Here is an 8,826-nt window from a genome sequence, read left to right on the forward strand (position 1 = left end):
CATCTTTGAGACCAGGAATGGGGTTGATATCAACATTTGCTGTGAAGATATAACAATTGTGTTAAAAGTAAATATTTTTTTTATAATTTAAAAAAAAAAGAAAATTCTGAATATATTGCCCCAGGTAGGCTAGGTAAAAGAAGAAATACTTGAAATAACTGCTAATTCGTAAAGTCTTAAGTATCTACTTTCATATGAGCCATTAATCACTACTGTGTTGTGTGAGATCACAAAACAAATCAATGCTGAACTCAGGTATGTGTTCATACCTGCCGGTGGAATGAACGTAAGTGTTGTTGCTTAAGGGGTTAATAACATTACAATATTAGTTTATTGTTTATACACAGGCTGTTCATTTTATATTTTTATCCTGACATTAGAACCTTGTATTCAGGTAAACACTTTATTTCCCACCTGATGGAAACACCTCATTTCACAGTCAGGTAAATAAATCTAACACTTCATCATTTCTCTTCCAGGCTGTGGAGGTGTAATCTGACAGAGGAAAGCTGTAGAGTTCTGTCCTCAGTTCTCAGCTCAAACTCCTCCAGACTGAGAGAACTGGACCTGAGTAACAATAAACTGCAGGATTCAGGAGTGAAGCTGCTCTCTGCTGGACTGGAGAATCCACACTGTACACTGGAGATACTGAGGTACACACACACACACACACACACACACACACACACACACACACACACACACACACACACACACATATATATATATATATATATATATATACACACACACACACACACACAATAATAATAATAGTAATACAACAATAATAATAATAATAATAATAATAATAATAATAATAACTTTATTTATCTAGCACATTTCATATATAAAATGCAGCTCAAAGCGCTTCACAGTGGAAAATAAAATAAAATGACCTATTTTAAGCCTTTTTACAAGATGTAATATAAGTCTCAGGTGTCCCCAGAATGTGTCTGTGAAGTTTCAGCCCAAAATACCCCACAGATCTTATACCCTGCTGTAAATGCCCCTTTTTGGGTGGAAGCAAAAACAGGCTGTTTTTGGTGCGTGTCTCTTTAAATGCAAATGAGCTGCTGCGCCCCGCCCCCTTTCCCCTCTTTACTCCTACTGGTCTCTCGATCGCTCTAAAAAAAATCGATTTCCAGGATATTGTATATAATTTGCAGCTGTCAGGGAGCCGCTATCAGTATACGGGAGACTCCCGGAACTTCCGGGAGAGGTGGATGTCTGTTTATGATGGTATTTATTTTTATCTTTCTTTTCATGTTACACATGACGCGGACTCGACTGTACTCAGAAAAACTACCGAGTCCAAAATGTCCGAGTCCGTATCAAGTTTGAGTACAAATTTACTTGAGTGTGTGACAAGTCCGAATTTGTTCATAATTCGACTCGAGCACCCCAACTCCAATATAATTCACCCTCCCACAATTACTGCAGGTTATAACACAAAAACAAGCATAACATACCGTCAGTCCCCCGCCATGCCTTCTTCAGCCTTTATCTTCCACGTTTAACTCTTAATTCTGGGCTATGTGTGGTTTTCCGCCGTGCGTTCGGGTACCCGGAGAGTCCCAATGAACACACTGACACATATGCTGTTCACAGAGAGTTCTCCGTTTATTATTGCAAAACAGGAGTTATTTATACATGGAGATAAGAAGCAGTGCATGGGCGTTTATACTAGTGCAGGTACCAGACAGATTTCGACAAAACACACAGCACATAGTGATAATACAAAATAAGTCATGTGTCAGCTATAATACAGGATTGCAGTTTGATCAGCTTATTCAAAGAGGTAATTCCCTTCACATACTCATATATACTAATAGTAGTTACAGTTAAAAGTGATAGGTTAGTTAGCACAAAGAGAGACCAATCAGAATGTGCGCTGTGTCACTCTTACCACATCTGCCACTTGCTTCCTCGGTTTATTATCGTGGAAATTTAGACAAACACCAGTAGACTCGTCCTCTCAGATGAAGTAGTTTTATTACAGAGAGATGAATACAGGAAGAAGAATGAGTGCACTCGTCCAGTGTTGATGCTATTTCCCCAAGCTCCAGTTCAGTCCAGAACTCCTCCATAAGTGCCTGATAAATGTGAAAGTAGAGGACAGTGAGGTGTTGGTGGAGAAACACTGGGTTGAGGGTCAGAATAAAGAGCAGATAAAGCAGCTATGCACATACATAAAGAGCTAGCTCTTGTGCTGAGTGGCCATGCCATTTAACTCTTATCCAACACCTCATCAACCTTTTCTCTCAACATCCTGTAAATGTTCCATAACATTACATTTTAATTTGCACATTAAAGAGTTCTTGTGTAAATGCTCCTAGACACTGTTTATGAAGAAATTAATTCGTATCCAGTGTGATAAATGAGGCCCAGTGTTTTATATGAGTAAAACATTCAAGTGTGTATTTTATATGGTGTGGATTAGCATTGTTTCTGCTGTTGTGCTTTGTTTTTCTCTGTGTGTGTGTGTGTGTGTGTGTGTGTGTGTGTGTGTGTGTGGTATGTGATTTGTATGTGTGTGAAAGTTAGATTAAGCTCCAAAGAACAATGAACTCCAACAGTTTTAGCGTCTCTGTGAAACTCAGCTTTGTGTTAATGCTGAAATATCTACATCACTTCTCACATCAGAACAAAGTACATTTATTTCTACAGCGTGTAGATCAGTGTACATTACACACACATTTACTTTAATAACATGCCAATACTAGTTTATTGTTTATACACAGGCTGTTCATTATATATTTTTATCCTGACATTAGAACCTTGTATTCAGGTAAACACTTTTGTTTCCCACCTGATGGAAACACCTCATTTCACAATCAGATAAATAAATCTAACAATTCATTATTTCTCTTCCAGGCTGTGTGTGTGTAATCTGACAGAGGAAAGCTGTAGAGTTCTGTCCTCAGTTCTCAGCTCCAACTCCTCCAGCCTGAGAGAACTGAACTTGAATCACAATAAACTGCAGGATTCAGGAGTGAAGCTGCTCTCTGCTGGACTGGAGAATCCACACTGTACACTGGAGACACTGAGGTACACACACACACACACACACACACACACACACACACACACACACACACACACACACACACACTCACTCTCACTCACACACACAGAGAGAACAGAATTTTAATAAACACAGCTACATCCAATTTCCATCTGTGGTGATTGTAATTGTAATGATGTGATATATTGTCATTGCTGTGTGTGTGTGTGAGAGATGGGGAGTAAATGTTCTGTATATAAAGAGTTTGTGTAGTTGATGTTTTCAGAGCTAAAACTGAGTGTGTTGAGTGTGAGAAGGTTTTCTTTCTTGTAGGATGTATAAATCCAGTATTGCAGATGAAGGTTGTGCTGCTCTGGCTTCAGCTCTGAGGTCAAACTCCTCATCACACCTGAGAGTACTGAATCTGAATGGTAATAATCCAGGAGAATCAGGAGTGAAGCTGCTCTCTGATCTACTGAAGGATCCACACTGTAAACTGGAGACATTATAGTGAGTTAGTGACTTACTGTCTCTTTACTCTACTCTACTGTATCATACTGAATAATGTGTGTGTATGTGTGTGTCTGTTGGTGCTTATGCTGATGTTGTGTGTTTACACTGATGCTCTTCTGTCTTTCAGCATTAACTATAATAAACTCACCAGGACAGGCGCATGACAGGAGTCTCACCTCAAACCTCTTGTCCAGGTTAAAGCAGTTTTGGTGAAGAGTTAGAACCCGTCCCACATTTCCAGCAGTTAGTGAGCTGAATCATTAAACGTAAAGGGACAGAGCAGATACAAAGCCAAGAACAGGCAGAAGGTCATACACAGGAGAAATCAACACACATAACGAAATATCTGCTGTAACACCAAAAGAATTTGACCTCAATTTATACCAGTTCCCGAAGGCACTTGGAGATTTTGGTCATTCACCGTAGGACCAATTGCCCTGACTCAGTAGCAATACTACCCCCTGGCACTTTAGTGTATTGTAAGAATCATTTTCATGGTTGCCGTAAGATTCAGGATGTCTGGCGCTCCACTGTGTTTGAGATTGTGACCTACATTGATGAAGTGGGAACGCTGTATAAGATCAGACCACATGGAGAAGATGGCCCCATTAAAACTGTCCATTGCTCAGAACTTAAGCCTGTTCTTACCTGGCAACAATATTCCAGGTAAACCAATGGGTCAGGTCTACTGGCCCTTTCCAGCCCCAAGAGTGAGTAGAGCCAGAAGGACCTAGAATTGAGATTATTCACAAGTGGCCATAGTCCACGCGAGAACGGGTGCAAGGAACTCTGAGGGTCAAGTCCACCTTGATTCTAGATCTCAGCCCTCAGTGCTTCAGTCTAGTCCAACAGGGGTACAAAATGATTACTCTCTTATGAGTATAGGTTCATCTTTAGCATCTCAACCCCAGGTGACCACACGAGAGCAAGAGTTGAATTTAGAAACTTCTCTTGATCTTCATATAGCTCAGTCACTTGATCAGTCAGGAATGGGTTTAGTTTCTAGGCCATCCTTTAAGCGTTCTACTCATGGGACTCTCAGTGTTAACCGTAATGGTGACCATTAAAGGTGGGGGTGAATTTGGCAAATTTGGTTGGAGGCACTGTTGCGCATGCCCACTAGAGTGTGCACTGATTCTTTATACACAACACTTCCTGTCTATAGAACCATGTCCAGTGCTTGAACCCTGTGCTACACTGTGATTGTTGGTTGCTAGAAGAACAAGTTCTGTTGACTTCAAATGTGTGTTATAAATTTATACCTACCTGGAGAGGCTATTAATTTGGGGGTTTGGTAGCGTGTACTCATAATTTGTCTGCATCGCATTGATTGTGTGTGGGTGTGAAGAAAAAAAAAAAACAACCAACAATACAATCAACCCATATTTACATTTACTCACTTAGCAGACGCTTTTATCCAAAAGGACTTACAAATGAGAAAAAATACAAGCAAAGCGATATATCAAGCAGCGAACGATACAAGTAGTGCTACCATACAAGATCCATTAACTGAGTTCTAGAAGAAGCAAAGTGCACAGAGTAGAGGTGTAAGTGCAAAATTTAATTTCAATTTTGTATTTATATATTTATTTTGTGGTTGTTGAATGTACCATTATAGATTTAGTTCCCCTTTGCTGTTATAATATCCTCCACTCTTTTAGGTAATCTTTCCATTTTATTTTGGAGCATGGCCTTTGGGATTTGTGTATTTGAGCATGCATTTCACCTCCTGAAGAGGAGACTAAAGGGGGAAACCCCTCAAAACAAACAACAACTGAAAGAAGCTGTGGTAAAAGCCTGGAAAAGCATCACAAAAGAAGAGTGCAACAATTTGGTGATGTCAGTGGATCGCCGCTTGATTATTTATTGCAAGGAAGGGATATGCAACCAAATAGTGTTATTTACTTTGATTTCCTTGAAGACTTTCTGTTCCAATATTTTTGCTCACCTCAAAATGTTCTAAGTTGTTTAACACATCTAGATGTATATATCAGGAAATTAAAGCTTCAATTTTGATCTATTGTCTCATATTCATCTTTTGAACTCAAACCCAAATGTCCAGCGTATAGCAAAAACAAAAGAATTCCAATACTTTTGAAGAGGACTGCAGGTATGGCAAGGTTGACTGAAGACAGGTGGGGCTGATGGCCACTGATTATGATTAAGACAGTGCTCTCTGCCTCCCTCTAGTGTTGCAACAAGTCAGTTGTCTATTTACAGCACAATCCATTACAAAACTACAGATTCTTATTCCTATTTGGTGTTCAAATCTTCACAAGGAAATGTGCAATGACTTTTTACAACTATGGATTCACCACAAGAACATCAGAGATCTCCCAACATGCTTCACGGCCTACAGACATGAACGCCATGAACTACACTTCCCAGAACACACACTGCCTCTTTCTCAATCACCGGAATTCTGATCAGGCACACACACAGGCGTATCTACGGGGCAATCAAGGTAGGCAATTGCTTGGTGCCCCACATACTGAGAGGGCCCCTGAGGGTCGAAAAAATGAACCTGTTAAGCTTTTGCTGATACTGGAATCAGAATTAAATTTTTGGACCCATACTACTGTTACCTTCTCAGTACTGAGCTTGGGAAGAAATCACACACCCAGAATTCAGTGAAATATTCTTAGTTTAATGTTGAAATTATCAGAGTATATATATATACACGCAGAAAGGTGGAAGAGTTAGATCGTTGCTTAACTAGTTGCAAAGTTTTTAGCTATTCTTCAGTTTATTGTTGTTATTGTTCAGTTGCAAACATACAGCTGTGTATCATCAGCATAACAGTGGAAACTAATTCCATGTTTACGAATAATTTGACCTAGAGGTAGCATATATAAAGTAAAAAGCAGTGGGCCTAAAACAGAACCTTGTGGAACACCAAATTTAACCTCGGTATGCGTGGAGTAGTCACCATTTACATCTATGAACTGATAATGATCGGTCAGATAAGACCTGATCTAGTATACAAGTTGATGAATTTGCTGAAGAGATTAATGAAGCTAGTTTGGTCTCTCTAAGAAGAGTAGAACATTCTAAACATTGATCTGATAGTTATATTATCATCTACAGGGTTAGTTATAATACTGTCTGGTTTTAATTTAATAGCATAAATGTCACATCTAATATTTAGATGTTAAATATCCGATAACACCATGGCGTAGCAGGGGGTGAAACAGAAATATCCTCCGCGGTTCAATCCCAAAATCACACATCTAGTGCACTAGGTAGGGTGCGGAAACCGTTACTGCAGACTTCATGTAGCGCATGAATATAGGGAAGAGAGCTTGATTTGGGATTGAGCCTCTACAAGGTGCAGTGTAGTGTTGTATAGTGTAATGTAGTAGTGGGTCAGTGTGGAGCGCCCCCTGGCGGAATGGAGCATGCGCACTCGCTGAGTAACACCGAGGGAAGGATACTGTCACCATACAAGCTAACTGTACTGTATATAATAAATCAGATAAAACATTTAATTAATTGTTAATTAAATATTTTAACCCATCTCATTTCTTACACGTTTTCATTACTGCCTTTTTTGCTCTTAAATGAGTAACGGTTGAGTTTTTAAGCACAGTATTGAGCAAATACGCACGTTACCTAGCTTCCACGCTAATGAGAGGACGTTCTAATAATTCAATAAAAAATTTTTGTATTTTGTACTTATGTCTTAATAATGATTCCAGTATTAGCCAATCAGATGTGGCCACGTCATCATACTGGAACTAGTTAACTGTGTTGCTGTTTTTGCTAAGGCAGTATGCTCGTAGGCTCCGGTGTGGATGGTTGTTAACAAATCCATCAGCATTGGGCAAGAGCATAACTCCGTTGTTGTATGTTTGTGTTTAATAACTAAGGAAAGTTCCTGCAACGGATTCTCTTTGTGGTGTGTTTCTCTTCACGCCTCCACTGACACTTATAAGCCAAGACGAAAGCACAACAACTGTGTCAGAAGCTGAGCGAGAAAGAACTTCATAGTCAGATTGTGAGTCACTGGGATATCCTCCGTGTAGTGACTTTATTATTCGACTGACCTTATAATCACTGCGAAACGCGATGTGAAGCAGTATTAAAGACTGACGTGCCATGTTTTTTTTTTTTTTTTTTTTTTGCACTATCTGTAAATCCTAATTAAATATATAAACTAAAATAAAAAGGAAATTCCAGAGAAGTTTCAAGCTCGATGTAATACAGCTTAGACATGAGTGAGCAAGAAGGTGAACTTGGAGTATGAGCCGCTCCAGACCTCCACACTGGCTACAGGCTGTGCTGTCACAACAAAATAAACAACTCCAATATAACATTTAACCTCTACTCCAAAGATTGGAAGTAACAGAGGCTAGTTTGCTTGCTCTCACACGGCAGCCCCTTGCCAGCACGGTAACACGTGGTTCCCATCCACATGAAGACACTATCGCACTTTCAGCTGTCCCTGACAGAACCCACATGACAGACGGTGATGTTACAGGGCCTTCAGATGCTGAACAGCTTTTTGCAGCTGAACTCGCGGTCACTGATAGACACGTAGAGCCCTGCTAGTCCAACTTCCTCCACACCTGGCCCGGATGTGAGACCCAGAAGCCGTGTGCAGGGAATCAGCCATTGTAATGGCTCTTTCAACTTGGGTTCAAACGTGCACGCACCTTCAACTACTTCAGCATCCACCAACCACCTCACAGCCCCTCGTGGTAGAGCTCCAGATGGACCTAAAGTTAAACTTAACACATATGATGGTAAAGATGACTAGGAGTCCTTCATCATTCCTTTTGAGCGAAGTGCTGTCATTTACAGATGGGGCACAGTGGAGGGTGTAGATAAACTCCATGAATGTCTACGGGGAGCTGCTGTCTCTCTGCTGCATCTCCCACACGTTGAGCAGCAAGCAGAATATGGTCACGGCGTACATGATGAGCAAAAAGATCGTCTTCTCGTTCGGACGTGAGACACAACAATCCACGACGTGAGGGCACGGTTTGCTCCAGCACACGTAACGAGCCGGGACGGCGAAAAGCATGTACTGACCAATCAGGACGCATATTTCTAAAGCGGACCGAATGACCAGCTGGACGACATAAACCCTCATCAGTCCGTCTTGCTGGATTCACTGCCGGCCGTCGTGTCGCGCTTTCGTACCACTTCCCGTCACACTCTAAGGTGTGCTGTCGCTCTGGCTTTCCTTCAACCGTGCTTTCTCGTTGACGGCGTAGCCGAGGTACACCAGAGAGGGCGTGGCCACCAGAACGATCTGGAATACCCAGAAGCGGATGGGCGGTGAGAACGATCCGGAACACCAC

General features: G+C 40.9%; 1 long non-coding RNA gene across 1 annotated transcript; it reads right to left on the reverse strand.

Moving 5' to 3' along the window:
• Positions 1 to 485: 485 nt before the first annotated feature.
• On the reverse strand, positions 486 to 2,204 carry LOC108273700 (uncharacterized). The gene is made up of 3 exons (XR_008397775.1): positions 1,910 to 2,204; positions 1,473 to 1,601; positions 486 to 648 (listed from the first exon to the last, which is right to left on the reverse strand). It is a non-coding gene; the product is annotated as an uncharacterized LOC108273700 (long non-coding RNA).
• Positions 2,205 to 8,826: the final 6,622 nt, after the last annotated feature.

Source organism: Ictalurus punctatus, chromosome 13, assembly GCF_001660625.3.
Source record: "Ictalurus punctatus breed USDA103 chromosome 13, Coco_2.0, whole genome shotgun sequence".
Classification (NCBI taxonomy): Eukaryota; Metazoa; Chordata; class Actinopteri; order Siluriformes; family Ictaluridae; genus Ictalurus; species Ictalurus punctatus.